Source organism: Pteropus vampyrus, unplaced genomic scaffold (genome assembly GCF_000151845.1).
Source record: "Pteropus vampyrus isolate Shadow unplaced genomic scaffold, Pvam_2.0 Scaffold137, whole genome shotgun sequence".
Taxonomy (NCBI): Eukaryota; Metazoa; Chordata; class Mammalia; order Chiroptera; family Pteropodidae; genus Pteropus; species Pteropus vampyrus.
In genome coordinates, this window is record NW_011888918.1 from 1,288,904 (window position 1) to 1,306,343 (window position 17,440).

Below are 17,440 nucleotides of genomic sequence, written 5' to 3' on the forward strand. Positions count from 1 at the left end.
AGTGATGCCGTATCATCTTGCTTTACTGATGTACCAGAGGTGTACACATCTTGTCTGAGGGCACATAGCACAGGACTGAGAAGAGCCTGGGGTTTGAACCCTCGTCCACACTGGCTGTCGTGGGCCTGTGTAGACCGTGTCCCAGGTCATTGGTAGGATGGTTTAGATGAGATGAAGGGGTGTTGGTGTGAGCAAAGCTTAGGGCTGAGAGAGAGCACAGCGCATTCAGGGGCAGTGAGGAGGCCAGCCTGCCTGGATTGGAGTTGAGTTTAGGGTTTATGGACTGCTGTGCCAGGTTCTTTCTGTTGAGAGATGTGTAAGACATGTTCCTTGCCCTCTGGAATCTTACTGTAGCTGGGGAGACAGACACAAATAGATAATTTCAGTATAGTGTGGTAAGAGCTGTGAGAAAGGTAAGTATAGGGTGCTGTGGAAGCAAAAGAGAAGGAACCAGGAAAGGTAAGTTAGTGGTGAGCTTAGCAGTTGAAGGCCAGAAAGTTTTCTGACAGGCAGAGAACAGTGTGAGTGTGAACAAGAGGCATGGCCTTACGGGCTTTTCTTGCTAGAAGCAAGTTTATTCACTTCATCTGATGGATGCTAGGGTACAGTGCAAAGTTTATAGGCACTGTAAGTTCATCAGAGGTATCTGAACACTGAGCAACGGCATGGAAGTAGCATTTTATGTTGATTAATCTTGTAGATGCAGAAGAGATGAAAGTCAAGCAAGAGCAGTTATGGGAGGAGCCAGCAAACTTTTCACTGTAAAGGGCCAGAAACTTAATACATTACATTTCAGTGGGCCATATAATTCTCTGATGAACCTACCTAGCTGTGCTATTATGGTATGAAAGCAGCCACAGACGATTGGTAAATGAATAGGTATGGCTAATGGCCATGTGCCAATAAAGCTTTTATTTATGGCCCCCAAATTTGAATTTCATATAATTCTCACATGTCACTAAATAGTCTTTTGATTCCCCTCCCCCACTCCACCTTGGGCTATTTAAAAATGTAAAAGCCATTCTTCTTTGCAGGTTGGATTTGGCCCACAGCTTCTGGTTTGCCCATCCCTGAGCAATTGGTGATGTTCATGTGTGCCGTGACAAGCAACTGGAACAGGATGTTGGTGGTGGAAGTAGAGAGGAGGAGGCCTGGTGCCAGAGACATTTTGGAAAGAGAACACTGATTAGATAGAGGAGATAATGAGAGGGAAGAGCCCCAGATAACACTGAAGTTTCAGGTTTCCTGCCTTCCTAGCCTTTTGGTAAAACTGGTCTTGTTTTCCGTATTCCAAGAATATGATTTGATTTTGGAGAAAAATCCAGAGAATGTGACTTAATTTTAGAGAAAAACCCAAAAATAGCTGATGTTTTAGGTGCTCCTAGACTCTTTCAGCATGGTTAATTGTTTCGATTTTCTCCCCATGTCACTGTGCCAGCTGCCTTTGCTGCCTTGGTCTCCAGGTGCTTTAGGCAGGAACTGGCTCCTGCGGTAACTGAGACATATGTCCATCTCTTTGTTGGGCATAAGTAAAGTTCATTTTTAGATGATTCTTTATTTTGATAAAATTTCAAATATGCAGGGTGGTTGTAAGAGCCGTATTGGGAGTTCCTTGTATCTGTTATCTGCATTTATTAATTAGATTTTATTAATTGTTTACATTTTGCCCTGTTTGCTTTATCATTCTTCCTCTACCCATATGTGTGTGTGTGTATATGTGTGTATATATATATGTGTATATATATGTGTGTATATGTGTGTGTGTATATATATATATATATGTGCATTTTGTTCTGACCCATTTGAAAGTTGGAGACATTTTTCTTCTATAACTATAACATATTTTCTTCTATAACTACAGTACAGTGATCAAAATCAAGGAAACTTAACATTGATACAATGCTGTTATCTAATTGTTGTTTTGAACATAGCACCCCTCGATAGCTAATACTCTTAGATTACCTGCCATATGTAAATAATGATGCTACCGTTCCCTTTAACCAGAGTTATAGATACAGGTAGGAACCCACATTCCCAGCATCAGTGATTCTCCATGCTGGGGCTGCTCAGTGGGGTGTGACAGGACCAGCAATTGTCCAGAAGGAGAAGCAGTCCCAGGGCTGAAGTATCATTTGTTATCATGAGCATCCCAGAAGGCAGGGACTGTATTTTACTTCACATAGCTTCTGCCATTCCCTGCTGCCTTCATGAGAAAGTTAATCTCCTAAACAGAATAGCAGCCATAGCACCCAAGATCTCAGTTTTAGTTATACACAACATTCTTTCTTTTAGCTTTACTCTTCACCACATCTCAGCCTATGGAAATGATTCTTCTAGAATGGATTTTTTCCAGGCTTGATCTGGAAAATTAAATTAAATTAATTTATTTTGGAAATAAGATGGAAGGAAAAGGTATCCAACCATTTCTGACTTAGAACAAAAAGATTTTCTTTTTGCCACTTTAAAAGACTGAAAAGGGCAGAGTCCAATGCACATTCTGTAATTCTTTATGAGTAGCGAGAGCTTCTTTAGTTCCATGAGAACTATGAGGAAAAGGGTCTGGAAATTCTGGACATGATGAAAAGGTTTAAAGGAAATGCTCTCCATATAAACAGGTGACTCACCGCATTCAGCTAAGTTCTCCGTGATGTAACTAAATGCTCTTGGTCTTTTCCTTAAGCCTGTGGAGATGTGATTGGGACCATGTACTGTTTGGATTGCTCCTGACCACCCACGAGCCTATTCTTGTGATCTACGGGTCCCCAACCCTGGGCCACACAGCAGGCAAGCAAGCAAAGCTTCATCTGTATTTGCAGCCGCTCCCCAGCGCTAGCATCACTGCCTCAGCTTTACTTCAGATCATCAGGCATTAGATTCTCATAGGAGCATGGTCCCTGGTCTCAGAAAGGTTGGGGACTGCTGATCTAGGACACCTGAAGTCTAAAAGTCAAAAATTCTCAGTGTCTTAGGTCTGTAAGGCCCTGTTCAGGCATGGGAGTGGGTAGGTGGACCACAAAGGAGAATAAAGATGCCAGGGCTTCTGCATTCCCTGATCTCCTAGTCTAGATGAGACAACTTTGATTTAGCTGCTGCTGTGCAGTGAGCTCAGGGAATCACTTAATGGTTCTGTGTCACAGTTTTGCCATTTGTAAAGTAGAGAGATGTTGGCTGTCAACCAGTTTAAAGGGACATACTGGAGACAAAATTTGAGTATAAAATTTGCAGGTGTGGTTGGCAACAAATACAAGAACCTATGTTTTCATAGGAATGCCCTTAACACAGATAGAGTTCACTGTTCACCACTAGTGTAGGAGGACTGGTGGGCAGAGGTGTTAGAAGCTTCCTAGACAGGATCTGCTCGTTTTCTTGGACCTTGTGGTTCATGGAATCCACAAGGCAAAGGCAGATAGATTCCATAAACATCAGCTTAAAAGTACCAGGGACGTACAAAGAGAGTAGAAGTCACAGGCTCTATTCTCAGAGTTCACAGTTCACTTTGGGAGTCAAGATCAATAGCTAGTGAACACCGGGGAAATACAGAGAATTGGGTACAAATTATGCATGAGCATTCTGCTGCTCAGAAATGCGGTGCTTACTATTCTCCTCACTCCCTCTGCTTGAACTTCTCTGGTGCCTTACTGTTCTTTAGTCACTCCAGGCATGCCCCTGCTTCAGGTCCTTTGCACAAACTGTTCCCTCTTCCTGAAACACTTCCCTTAGATATAACATAATTAACTTCCTTAATCCCTGCATTTTTTTTTTTGATGTTACTTTCTCCATGAAAGCTGCTCATGCCACCCAGTGTAAAATTTCAACGTGTCCCCTTCTCCATGGTACTCCAAATTCTTTTTATCCTGCTTTATATTTTCCTTTCTTTCAGAGTGCTAAGTAATCTCCAGCATGCTTTCCTTATGTTTATTAAGAGGCATAGTAGCCTAGGCTCTGGAGCCAGACTGCCTGGGTTTATGTCTTGGCTTCACCAGTGTACTACTTATGGAACCTTAATTACTTAACCCCTTTAGCCTCGGTTTCTTCATTTGTAAGAATGATACCTAACTCAAGATTTTTATGAAGATTAAATGGATTAATATTTATAAAATGCTTGAGATAACACCTGACATGGAATCAGCACTGTCTATGTGTTTGATAACTACAGCTTTTATTGTCTTTCCTACCCCTAAAATGGAAGCTTTGTGAAGTTGGAGAGCTTTATCTGTTTGTTCTCTAATATGTCTCTAGCATTTAGAACAGGGCTTGACACAAAGCAGGCAGTAAGTATGTGTTGAGCCAGTGAATAGGCCGTGGGTGAATTGGTCTGGAAAGGGAAGCAATAAGGTGTGGGTTAGCTGTGGACAGCAGAGGCTGACCTGGGTTCCCATTCCAGCTCTGTACTTAGTGGCTGTGTGATCTGGACCAGTGTCTTTTTTTTAGTTATTAAAAACAAAAGAAAATTTAATAGATTTGAGTGTTTTTAAATGACTTTTAATTAATTAATTAATTAATTATGGTGGCGCTGGTTAACGAAATCCGGTAAATTTCAGCTGTACATTTTAACAGTAAGGCATATATATATTTATACTGTGTGTTCACCTCCCATAGTTAGATTTCTTTCTATCACCACATATTTGACCCCTTTTACCCCATCTACCTCCCCTATCCCCTCTACCCTCTGGTAACTACTAGCCTGTAGTCCAAGTCCATGAGTCTCTGTCCTGTTTTTTTGTTGCTTTTAGGTTTATATCCCACATATAAGTGATGTCATGTGATTTTCAACTTTTTCTGTCTGGCTTATTTTGCTTAGCATGATTAACTGTTTCACTTTTAAACAAGGTACTTTGTCTTTCTAGTATACATTCATAGCTTGTTTCCAACTCCCCTCCTAATACTGCCAAATTACAATTATTTTTATTTTGTCAGGGTTTTAACATTTACATTCACTTTTATAGCAAAATCCCATAGGATTCAGTGCTAATTTCTGATTCTTTTATTCTGGCTTTTCCATTGTTGACTTCTTTATTTTGATTTATCTCTTACTTGCCTGTTCTGGCTAGCGTCTTAAATATCCCCAAGTCTCAGGCTAACACCTTCCACATTAGAGTTGTTAGCAGAATTAGATGAAATAATATACAGTAAGTGTAAAGCATGATGTTGGCCTTGGTGGTAGCAGATGGTAAATGTTAGTTCTCTTTCTTCCTTGGCAATGCTGGGAGAAGTGAGTCAGTGAAGGAAGCGGGTTGGTGGGGAGGAGCAGGGGAAATCCTGAGTCGAGGTGTAGAGAGAGGGACAAAAACAAGATGTTAGATAGAGGTGTGACCATTACCAGCCAGGGTGACTGGAGTGGTTAATGAAATGAAGCTATTTATTGTCAAACTTTGATGCTAAGACGAGGGGTTTAGATTTTTTTTGTAACTTTATTTTGATATAATTTCAGAAAAGTGCAAGAATAGTACAAGGAACTCTTGTTTACCCTTTACCCAGAACCACCAATTGTTTCTATTTTGCCCCATTTGCTTTTTCATATTTTTTTTCTTTTCTCTGTATGAAGTAGAGACATTGTACCCATTGACCCCTAAATACTTAAGTGTTTATTCCTAAGAACAGGAAATCTATTCTCTTAGATTTCGATAGGGAGCCTTAGGTTCTTAAATAAGGCAGTGGTACAATATGAAAAATACTTGGGGAAGATGGGCTGGAGGCTGGCAGGGCCTGTGGGCAGGCAATTTGGAATAATTTCCACTGGAGGATGATGACAAATTAATGACTAGAAATGGGAAAAGGAATAGAACCCCAGGAGATATTTAGTGGAGTCTTGGGTATATACTGCTTGGAATGGGGTGAAGGCTAGGATGAGGGGGAGGGAGGTCTCACATGCTGTTAGAAACCACTGCTTTCTGGGGAGGAGAGCGGCATGCATAATCTGAAAAGGCAAGTTCAGCTTTATTTTATGCTCGGGAAAATGAAACATCACTCCCCTCCTTTATTCATATTACAGTCTGTGAGGATAAAGGTCTCCTTCATTCTTAAGGGAGCAGCTGGGACATGCTTGTGTTTTCAAAGGCACAGAGATGCAGTGTGATCTAAAGGTCAATGCAGTTGCAGATAACTGGGGAAAGTACTTTATGCTTTGTCATGCAGATAGTGAGTAGAGATGTAGATCTAGGGGTCATTAGTGACGAAGACAGATGGTATTAAATGGGGAAGATGATGAGAAACCAAAGACCAAAACCAGCCTTGGGAGGGAGAATCTGTAGGGAACCAAGGAGAAGTGAAGACCAGAGGAAGAAGCTTAAAGAGAGAGTAGCAACAGCAATAGCAATAGAAATAGCATTAAGAAAGAGGACTCAGACTGAGCCAGAAGAGACCTAAGGAGCAGTGAGTGAGCCCCCAGGCATTCTTCGTACCAGGCTGGTGCCCTTCGTGGTCAGAAAGTACTGATTGAGCTTTTTTTTCCCAGAGCAGGAGCCAGAACTCACAGCTTTAAGGGATGTTCTGTGAATAATGCCACCCAGGGTGCTAAACCTAATCAGACTGTTGAAGGATTTAAAATTAACTTACCAGTGCCTAAGTGTTTTTATGGAAGAAATACCTCAGGGAGAATTTATCAAAGAAGATGTCTTACATTTGAGCTTATATTGAGTATTAAAAGACCCTGCCCCCTTTTAAGATAATGTATTATATGGAAGATTGTGCTATTCTCTCTAGTTTTCAAAATTCCCAGGTATAGGAAAATATTGTTACAGGAAAGTCTTGATTGCCTCTGGAGTAGTAGACTCTTGGGAGTGAAGTCAGTACAGGATTATACTTTGTTCCCACAAATATGCTTTGAGCACCTTTTAACTACTAAACACTGGGAATATAGTAGTGAACCATGGCCTGCCAGAGTCTGCTCATACCTTGTGGTTAAATTTTCTGGAATTTTACAAGTTAGTTTTTAAAAACAGCCATTATTAAAAATTCAACAATTTATAATTAAATAAATTACATTAAAAACAAGGGTAATAAATACTCAAATCATATCATTTCCTCATTATTTTAGTATTGACTGTGCTCTTATGTCTCTTGTATCCACATGGTAGAAATACTATGTAACAGTGAACGATGGCACATCCCTACCCAGCTCTGTGTCTGTGTTCAGAGATGTCAAGTTGGTAGCTTGAAACTGGGTAGGGTGGGAGTATTTATACCACAGAAACCAACAAACACCACAAATCATTGCTTCGTTTATTGTTTCATTCATTGTCTAGGAAAGTGATGGAGAAAATGTTAACATTTGCAGTGTAAACTTAAAATGTTTTATGTCTTGTAGCCATTACATTATGAATAGCACCTAAAATACTGAGGAAAAATTCTTCTCATATTTGAAAATGAGGGTCCAATAAAGCAAAGAAGTTGCTCAGATCATGTTTGATATACATCTTCTTTGTTCCAGTTTTGTTTTACTCCTGAAAGTAAATGAAAATATCAACCAACATTCATTTATTTATTAATTTAATCCATAGGTTGGCCACAGAGATGAGTGAGACAAAAATCTGCGACAGCATTCTGTGAGAATTAGTTGGCTCTATGGAATTTACAGTAAAGGGTATCATATATTTTATTGCTACATATGTTATGTTATATATTACTATCTATTATTGTAGATTTTATTACTGTATTATATATTTTATTTCTAGCATATGCTGTGTATTTTTTATATCAGTAAAATTTATAGTAAATGTATGTACATATAAAAACATGAACATATTTTTGGAGAACATTTGCCAACAAACCACCATAGAGAGTTAAATAAACACTGCTTCTTCATAGGGTTCTCAGTTTAGTGGGGAAGATTGATAAATAATCACAGAGATACAGAGGAAAGACCTGTGAGGGTCCAATGAAAGTGTGTGACAAAGTACTCAATCTGGGCTGAAGTGAAAGTCTGGGAAGGCCTCAGGTACTAAAATTCAGCACAGACTGCTAGTGAGTGGGGAGCAGGGCCTGGGGCAGAGGGAGCAGCCTCTGTGTATGGGTGGGGCAGGCTTGAGGATCAAACAAGCAGTTCCTGCTACTAGAGCATGGTCATAAGAGGCAAGGAGGTGGGAGTTCTGGAAAGAAATCTGGACATGGATCAGATTTTGTAGGTGCTTTCTGTAGGTCATGTGAAGGTCATGTTAACAATCTAAGCATTCCGTTTTTAGGCAAGTTGGCCATTCATTTGCCACAGACACCTAAAGACAGCTTTCCATTTGGCCAGCTAGATGTGGCTTCAGAAAAGTGGTGTTAATATTTTTTATGTAGTAAATACTTAAATTGGACAAATATGAATTATCTGTTTACTGTGTACAGGACTTTATGCTAATGATTTTCAAGGAGATACAAGTTGTTAACTATGTCCTTGCCTACTAGGACTGTATTTCATGGTAGGAGAGCCAGAAACATGTACAGTGAGCTGTAATATAACACTGCTTTGAACAAAATGCTGTAGAGGAAGTAATTAATTCTGATTGTGGGTTGAGGAAAGCCATATGGACAGGCAGGATAGTAGTTTGCAATAATTTACTTGGGGCACCCCAGAAGAGTATCCCACTTTTGACCAAAGGCCCTTACTGTCTTTAATTCCTGACTCATCTCCATCATCTACTGTCCTGAAGTCTCTGATTATTTCATGAATACTAATTCTGCCTCTAACTGGACTGCTAAAGAGACCACATCCTATGCTTCCCTCCTGGCCTTCATGTCACCTGACCAGGAATTCATGTGCTTTCAGAAATATTTGTTGGTTTTTTATGTCCACCAGAAAAGCATCCCAGAATCCAGGTTTAGAAGACACTTTAGACGAAAGATATCAGCCTAACATTTAGGAGGTGTGCTGGGTTGGGAGAAGGTACTGAAAAGGGTTCCTGTCTCTAAGCTAGGGCTATCTCATAGAAGTCACCGAATGCAGCGGGGGCATTCTTCTAATGAAATATTTGGTAAAAAGACTCATCATTTTTATTCTTCTTATTTTATTGTCATTTATCGAATACCTCCTGTGTGCCAGGCCCTGTGTTACTTATGAGAATACAATGACACATAACACAAGGTTACTGCTCTTAGTTTTTTTTTTAACAGCTTTATTGTATAATTCACATGACACACAGTTCATTCATTTAATGTGTAAGATTCACTGGTTTTTAGAGTATTCACAGAATTATACAATCATCACCATAATCAATTTTAGAACATTTTTGTCATCCAAAAAAGGAATGCTGCACCCATAGCACTAAGTCTTTACTTCTTTCCAGTCTCTCTCCCCCCAGCCTTAGGCAACCACGAATCTACTTTCTGTCTCTCTAGATTTGTTATTCTAGACATTTCATATAAATGGAATCATACATACAATGTGTGATATTTTGTGACTAGTTTCTTTCACTTAGCACAATATTTTAAAGTTCGTTTTGTAGCATGCACCAGAACTTCTTACTTATGGACAAATAATATTCCATTTTATGGATATATTACATTTTCATTTAATAGTTGATGGATATTCCCCTTGGGCTATTTTGAATAATGTTGCTATAAACATTCATGTACAAGTTTTTGTATGTATATATATTTTCATTTCACTTGTGTATATACATACGTAGGAGTGAAATTGAGGGGTCATATAGTAACTTCATGTTTGACATATTGAGGAGCTGCCAAACTGTTTTCCATAGCAGCTGCACCATTTTACAGCCCCACCAGCAATGTGTGAGGGTTCCAATTTCTCCACTTACTCAGCAACACTTATTATAGCCATTCTAATGGATGTGATGTGGTATCTCATTGTGGTTTTGATTTGTATTTCCCTAGTGGTTAATAACGTTGAGCATCTTTTCATGTGCTTACTGGCTATTTGTAAACATTCTTTGGAAGGTCTCTCTCGGTACCTTTTCTCTGTCTCTATCACTGTCATCTCTATTGTCTCTGTCCCTCTGAGTCCCTTTACTCTGTCTCTCTCTCTATCTCTTGCACTGTCCCTCTCACTCTCTGCCTCTGAGAGGAGACCACACTCTGTAGAATGTTATCCCTTTTCTAATAAACTTTCCTTTTGAATCTAAAAAAAAAATTATTTGGAAGAATACCTAATCAAATACCTTGCTCAATTAGACATTTTGATTTTTATTATTGAGTTATAAGAGTTCTTTGCATATTTTGGATATAAGTTCCTTATCAGATATATGATTTGCAAATCTTTTATCACATTCTGTGATAAGTCTTTTCACTGTCTCGATGATGTGCTTTATGCTTTGAAGCATAAAAGCTTTTGATTTTGTTGAGCCATATTTGCCCTCAGTTCTTTAGTAAACTCAGATTTATATGGCATATTTCTAACCTTTCAGGAGTTTCTGTTATATTTAACAAGTCTCTAGAGCTGAATAGTCTATAACCAGTCTCATAACTTGTAATACGCAGAACCTCTTATGTTAGTGACTTTGTTTTAGCTTTTAGAAACTTAAAATCCTGTGAAAGTAGAGATTAAGGCGTATAGACTCTTTATAGCATTTACTCACCATGTCTCTGGTGAAAACAACTATAAGCTGATGACTACTGAATACATTGATTGGGGGCCAGATTTCTGAGAATAGTTGGACATAAACGTGTTGAGATAATATTTAAGCACAAGCCAGGAAAATGGAACAGTATCATTTCCCATTGTAATTTCAACTCCCTTGTGTTATCTAATGAGATTTTCAGCTCTATTTACTCTAGTATAAGGCATGGAACTTAATAACAAGAAGTGCTTCGGGTTATGTAGATAAGTTATCAGAATGAAAAATTTAAACTATCTCCAATGCTGATCCCTGCAAAATATTTTAGCAGTCAATCCTCTTCTGCTGTTGTTCAGACAAGACTAAGAAGAAGTAAGACATTTTACTTACATGATAATGTTCTGTATTGAACCACCTTACACGTCTGTAATAGTACCATTTCCAACAGATGAGAGAGCAAGCTCAGGAGGTGTGCAGCAGAGGCTGTTTCTTGCCTTAGATAACATTCCCACTGTTAGGTGGGAATGCTGGCTTCACTTTTGGGGGACATACTTGCAAATACTTGCAAGTGTGTTATTTCAGAGCCTCATTTCTTTTGTATCCCTTTTAATTTGTTTAATCAGGTATTACCATTTCTAAGTTGGGGTCAATGAACATGTTGGTGTTTTTTCTTTGCATGTAATCTGAACAAGTGGATATAAATCACGTACCTGGGGGCTTGGGGTAGGTGATGGAGCATAGGAAAAAAAATGTGAGAGGAACCTAAAGTGTGGAGAAGATGAGAATTTCTTAACAAATGCAAGAAGGTTGTGAGAATTTATTAAATAGGAAGAGAATCAAGTAAAGTATAGGACAGTGAAATTCCCAGGCTTGTTCAGTAAGTGTTATTATTCCAGAGGCATCGAATTGCTTGGAGGACTTTTTAGCAAGTGTAATTTTGAAATGAAGCATGGTCCCATATCCCCATTTTGGATGGAGTTGCCTGTGATCAAGTGGCATTTTCGATTGTTCAGGTCTTTCTCTTCTGCAGAACTCAGAATCATTCCATATGGTTTTATGAATACAAGTTGACTTGAGACTGACAGTTCTTCCAAATAAGTTGGTCACTCTTGGAATGTTTTTGAAACCTGTGACACTTTGGCTTCTTTGCCTGCATTACTCATGGTGGGTACAGGTCTTCATACTTTGAAGATGGATGTGACGTGTTTAAGTATGGAGGCCCTAAAGTCAGACTGCCTGGGTTCGGTTACATCTTCTGCCACTTAAAACTATGTGACCTTGAGTACATTACTAAATTTCTGTGCAATTTATAAAATGTAGATAATAATACCTATCTCATGGGATTATTATGAGGTTAAATGAACCTCATAAGAACAGCATACAAAACAGTGCTCATCACACAGTAAGCACACGTGAAATGTTAGCTACTATTGTTATTTTTATTGTTGCTATGAAATAATCAAAACATTAATTTCCACCAAGCTCTCATAAATGAAGTAGGTGATCAAATTGGGTGACAGTATATTTAGTAAAACATAGAGGATGAAAAGAAATAACAACAATACTAATAATTCCCATTTATTGAGTACCTCCCGTGTGTTAGGCCTTGTAGGCTCTTATATATATTGCTTCATTTAATTCTCATAGCAACCATGCAGAGTACTCTTATGAGCACTGTTGAGGCCATGCTCAGGGTGAGGCAGCTGCTCAGTAGAGCTAGTCTTAGTCACACATCTCTTCTGCTTTCCTTGTCTGTGTTCGCCTTGGGAGCCAAAGTAACAGGAAAGTCATCCTTTGACCTGAGCCTGTTGTTTCAGCTATTCACAGAATAGCTGAATGGAGCTAGGATTTCCAGGACATAAACCTTTTTTTGGGTGAGTCTTTTCTGTTGTGATGATTGAACTGTCAGGAGAAGGACCTCAGGGGACTTGTCTTTTAAAAAGACCAGTGATCAGCTGTTTCTAAGCCAGGCCCATTGGTCTCTCTTCCACCCACAGGCAGATAGATACCCACAGCCTTTACCTGCCACCTCATGCTGGGGGATGAGGGTGGAGGGGCTCATGCCCCCTCCTCACTATCACAATATAGGATGGCCCTCAGGTTGGGCCAGGGCCTGGATGGCCCTGACTTTGTCCTAGCCTCCTTTAGGAAGGAAAATGTGCTCAGCTACATATTCTCTAGAAACACGTCTCTGATCAGATAATGTGATTTGCAGAAATCTCCTGTTCTGTGGGTTGTCTTTTCACTTTTTGATGGTGTCCTTTGAGGCCCAGCATTCCCTTGCCACTGCTCCATCTGCTCCCCCGGCCCTGTTTCCCTTACGATGAGGCTTGGCAAGTGTTGGGATGTCACAAGATATCAGAGAAGAGGGAGGTAGCAACCCCTGCCCGCACAAACACACATTTCCCTTCCCCCTCCTAAGGCAATTCAACCCATAGATTAGTTAAGATTAAAGACCCACAGTTCAGTAGGCCTGGAGTCAGGGTGAAGCTCTGCTGAAAAGACTGTGGGACTGCAGTGAATGGCTGAAGGCCCCATGCAGCCTGATATGGGCAGCCCAGGTGAGCTCTGAGCAGAGTGCAGGTACAGACTGCCAGGTGCTACAGAGCAGCAGGTATGTGCTGGTGGCGTGAGTGCTGAACATGGTAGATTGCTTTGGGTCTGGCAGCGCCAAAGACTACATATGCTGACGGGTCAGGTTACAGTTGCTGTGGGAACTGTGACCTTTGAATTTCCTGGCATATGCATGGAATTTCAGTTGCATAATACTACAACAACTTGGATTTTTCCCCCTTCTTGCCCTCCTTCTTGGCATTTAATTTTTTTTTTTTTTTTTTTAATCCCAGTGAATGAGATCCATAGCTCTCTGCCTGTCCTTTTCTTGGGGGCAGATAGTCTCTCTCACTTTTCTTCTCTAGTCTCTCTCACTTTTCTTCTCCTGCTCCCCCAGAATGCCAGGCAGGAGAACAGCCAGGGCCCTAGCATGTGGGAATCTTCCTCCTGTGTCCAGGCAAGGACCTTAGCCTGGGGTGAGCCAGCCTGGAGCTGCCTCTGGGATGGACCACTGTATGTTTCAAGGTGGGCCCAGCTGTCCTGTGTGCTTATTTCTCCCAAAGGGACCTTGCCTGTTTCTGCATCTGCACTTCTGTTTATACTGCTCTGTGTGCATGGAGCATCCTTACTGGGTGGCTTAGTTAAATTCTTCCCAGACTTCATTTCTACTTGGAGACCTACCCTTTCTGGGAAATGTTTCACCACCACAGCCTGAAATTATTCCCTCTTCCAGTGAACATTTCATTTGGCATTTAATCAGATATTGTCTCAGGATAGTTTTCTTGTTGTCTCAGAACATTTGTCATTTGGAGTAGAGGGGTGGTCTGCTTTCTTTTTTCTACAAATCAAATTATAAGATTCTTGAGGGCCAAGATTTGAAATATTTGCATTGCTTCTTAAGTGGTCACTAGTTTTATTGGATTTGCTGAATTAAGCATATATTTTCTTAGCATCAACTATGAGGAGGTCATCAGGCTGGGAACTATGAAGAACATAGGAAAAACAAGGTCCTTACATCCAAATTCCATAAGATGCCTAGCCTGGCGTAGCCTGGCATTGCATGGCATGGCCTTGCCTGCTCTGCCATCCTCTTCTTCTTCTGCCATTGAACTCTAAACCCACTGGCCTTGATTCTTAGAAGGCCCAAGTCTATTGTCACTTGATGGCCTATGAACATGTGATTCCTTCTGCCCCTAGACTTAGACTTCTTCCAGTCTCAGGCAAGATACCACTTCATTACCGAGGCCAATCCTGACCACCTCAGTCAAGGATGCCCCTTCTGTTATTTTCTCTTATATTCTGCTATTCTTTTCCCCTACAGATCTTTTCACAATATGTAAGTAGGGACTTATTTGTCTATTTGTGTATTGACATTTTTATACTGATGGTTGTTCCCCACTGTATTTCCATTTCAGGGACATAGGAGACATATTGTTTTGTTCACATTCTATGCTCAGATCCAACATGATGCCCGATATTTAGTAGACTCACAGAGAATGCTAATTTTTGGCGGGGGGGGGGGGGGGGAGGGGAGGCGAGGCAACCCTTGGTTCACCTCACAGATTGCAAGGACCTGGTCAGCTTACAATCCCTTATTTTTTATTTTTTATGCTTACAGCACCTGGTCTTCCTAGGTGGTCTCCCATCCAAGTACTAACCAGGCCCGACCCTGCTTAGCTTCCGAGATCAGACGGGATTGGGCTTGTTCAGGGTGGTATGGTCGTAGACGAAAATGCTAAATTCTTGCGCGCTCTTGTAGAAAAATATGCACTTTTTTTTTTTTTTAAGAGACTAGAAAGAAACATAAAATGACTGATTTATCCTATAGATTATTCTGCTTTGGTTGTTTGCAGTAGACAGGCCTTATGGAACTACCATTGTCCCTCCCTTGAGATAAAAATTGGAACTTCTTTGATCTAGGCAAAATACATGTGTTTTTTTTCTTTCCTTCTTTCTTCCTCCCACCTTCCTCCCCCTCCCCCTCTTTATTTAGTTTTTTATTTTTTGGCTTGTTTTAGAAATGATTTAAGGCAATTTTGGCTCCTGATTTGTGCTGTACTGTGAAGAGGATGAGGCAGGACTATTATTTTATTTTTTGGAATTCTAGACACTTACTTTGCAACCTTTGGGATACTCACTTTTCCTTAAACTTTTAGAATCATTTTTGAGAAGCAGTCTATGCTACCAGGAACCGCTAGGAAAAGTGGAGCTTTTAGTTTTGTCTCTTTGCTGACTTCCCCAGGGGAAATTGGTATAGGCATGTGTGTTTTTCCTAATCTTTCAAAGTGGACTTAATATCTCAACTTTCTCATGTACTGGATACTGTCTATGACTTGCCTGTGAAAATGTTTAAATAAAGAACCTGAAGTAATGTCTCCAAACCACTTTAAGCTCGTCAGGGAAGAAAAAGGCACTCTGTAAACTCAGAGTATAATTATTAATCAGACTTTCCTTTGGTCCACTTCTCTGCCCTGGGTTTGTCTTCAGCTGCTGCTCAGACTGCCAGGATTAACATACGGAAAGTAACTAGGCTGTGCCTCCCAGCCCCCCTTCCTGGCACAGTGGCACAGACTGGAGATAAACACAACTCTCTAAGCGTCTGTCTTTAGTGTGAGCAGTGGCTGTGGTTTCTCTGAGCAAGCACTCTGACACAGTCTTTGCTTCCTCTGGATGTCTGTTGCCTCTGCCACCTTCAGTCCTGCATAGCATTTTCAGCTACCTTCAATACCCACTTTTCTCAGCATGGCCAAAAGTAGGGACAGGTTCTCCTTCATTAGCCCCCACTAGTGTTGTTGAATATGAGTTGGAAGTGGATGCCAAGTTCTAAATTTGTCTTTCAATTCACCCCTGAGTGAGCAGTTAACCAGCTGTGGACCCACAGGTTGAGGGTCTCTGTTCTTCACCCCAGTTCCTACTGGTTGGAGCTCTTTTTGGCAGTTAGAGAAGCCTCTGCAGTCAGAGCTGTGTCCATTTTACTACAGTGGCAGATTGTCTTATTTGTTTTTAAGCTTTCGTTTTCACTTCATAAAAAGCATCAGATTTGAACAGAAATATTGTACGTACATGTTTAAAAAAAAACATTCAGAAGCAGCATTTGATAATTTCCTCCTCACTGCCTCTTCCTATGTTCCTTCCTTCCTCCCAAGAAGACCTATTCCCTAATGCCTGTAAAATTCCTGGTGCTTTAAATTGGAGGCGATGGGAAGAGGTACCAGGTCCAGCTATCCAAGCCATATAATTTAGCAGTATTCACACAAATGTAGAAAAATGTTTTTTTCCTATTGTGTTTCCTTGTCCCTATCTATTTATCTTGTCCTTTGTTTTAGCACCCCAAGCCACTTTAAGGCAGTGCTTCATAAACTGTTCCATGGACCGTTAAAAAGTATTCTGGAGAAATTAAAACTGTTCTTAGTAAAATGATTGAATCGGACTAATTTTTTTTGTAGCAATTTATTCTTGAGACCTTTTGATTTGTGATTAATAAAATATAGATTTATCCAAAATGTTGAATTCATAGTTTGGATCACTAGGCATTTTGTATTTGTCATCCCATATGCTAGTCTCAGTACACCTTTAGTATTCTTTCTTTAAATTTTACTTAAAACTGTTTTGTAGTCAAATCTATTTGAGGAATGCTGGACTAGCATGGAATCAGTCTTACCTTTAAGACTATAGTAGGTCCTCACTTAACTTCGTGGATAGGTTCTTAGAAACTGTGACTTTAAGTGAAACAATGTGTATTGAAACCAGTTTTACCATAGGCTAATTGATATAAACAAAAGGTAAGTTCCTATGGCATATTTCTGTTCACAAAAACATCACACTTTTAAAGACTCAAAACACTTCTAAAATTAAACATTGAAATAAATGTGAACTATACATACATCTAAGAAAGATTAATAAAAACAAGTAAGAGAATTATTTTTCAACCTTCTTATTCCAGTTCAGGGTCGTGAGTGGCTGAAACCTTTCCTGGCAGCTCAGGGCACAAGGCAGGGACCCACCCTGGACAGGATACCTGTCTGCCGCAGGGCGTGCGCACACATGCACACACTCACTCTCACTCAGACTAGTACCATATAGATACACCAGTTAACCTAACATGCACATCTTTGGGATGTTGGAGGAAAATGCAGCCATAGGAAGAATGTGCAAACTCCACACACAGGCCCCAACTGGGAATTGATTTATTTTTCTCATCAGCATTAGAATGAAACAAGGTTGAACAAAAGGACTGTTCCAAGACCTACTGTACCTTGCGGACTGTGAGTAGTTATGGTGATCACTAAGTTCTATTGTGTTGGACACTGTCCTAAGCACTTCAGAATAGTTACTTATTTTGAGCCTCATCTCAAAATCATTATATCCTTCTGAGGTAAGTGGTATTAGAT

The 17,440-nt window shown here is 40.1% G+C and overlaps 1 protein-coding gene and 1 non-coding gene across 29 annotated transcripts in view; one reads left to right on the forward strand and one right to left on the reverse strand.

Moving 5' to 3' along the window:
* Positions 1-17,440, forward strand: part of MICAL3 (microtubule associated monooxygenase, calponin and LIM domain containing 3) — a 188,579-nt gene that overhangs the window by 9,035 nt on the left and 162,104 nt on the right. Inside the window, exon 2 of one of the 28 annotated variants that reach the window (XM_023535148.1) lies at positions 7,500-7,544. The exons of the other annotated variants lie outside the window; for them this stretch is intronic. The gene's annotated coding sequence lies outside the window, so the exon portion shown is untranslated. The remainder of the gene's footprint in view (positions 1-7,499; positions 7,545-17,440) is intronic. 28 annotated transcript variants of the gene reach the window in all.
* LOC111744568 lies at positions 14,659-14,777 on the reverse strand. Its single transcript, XR_002782213.1, has one exon. It is a non-coding gene; the product is annotated as a 5S ribosomal RNA (ribosomal RNA).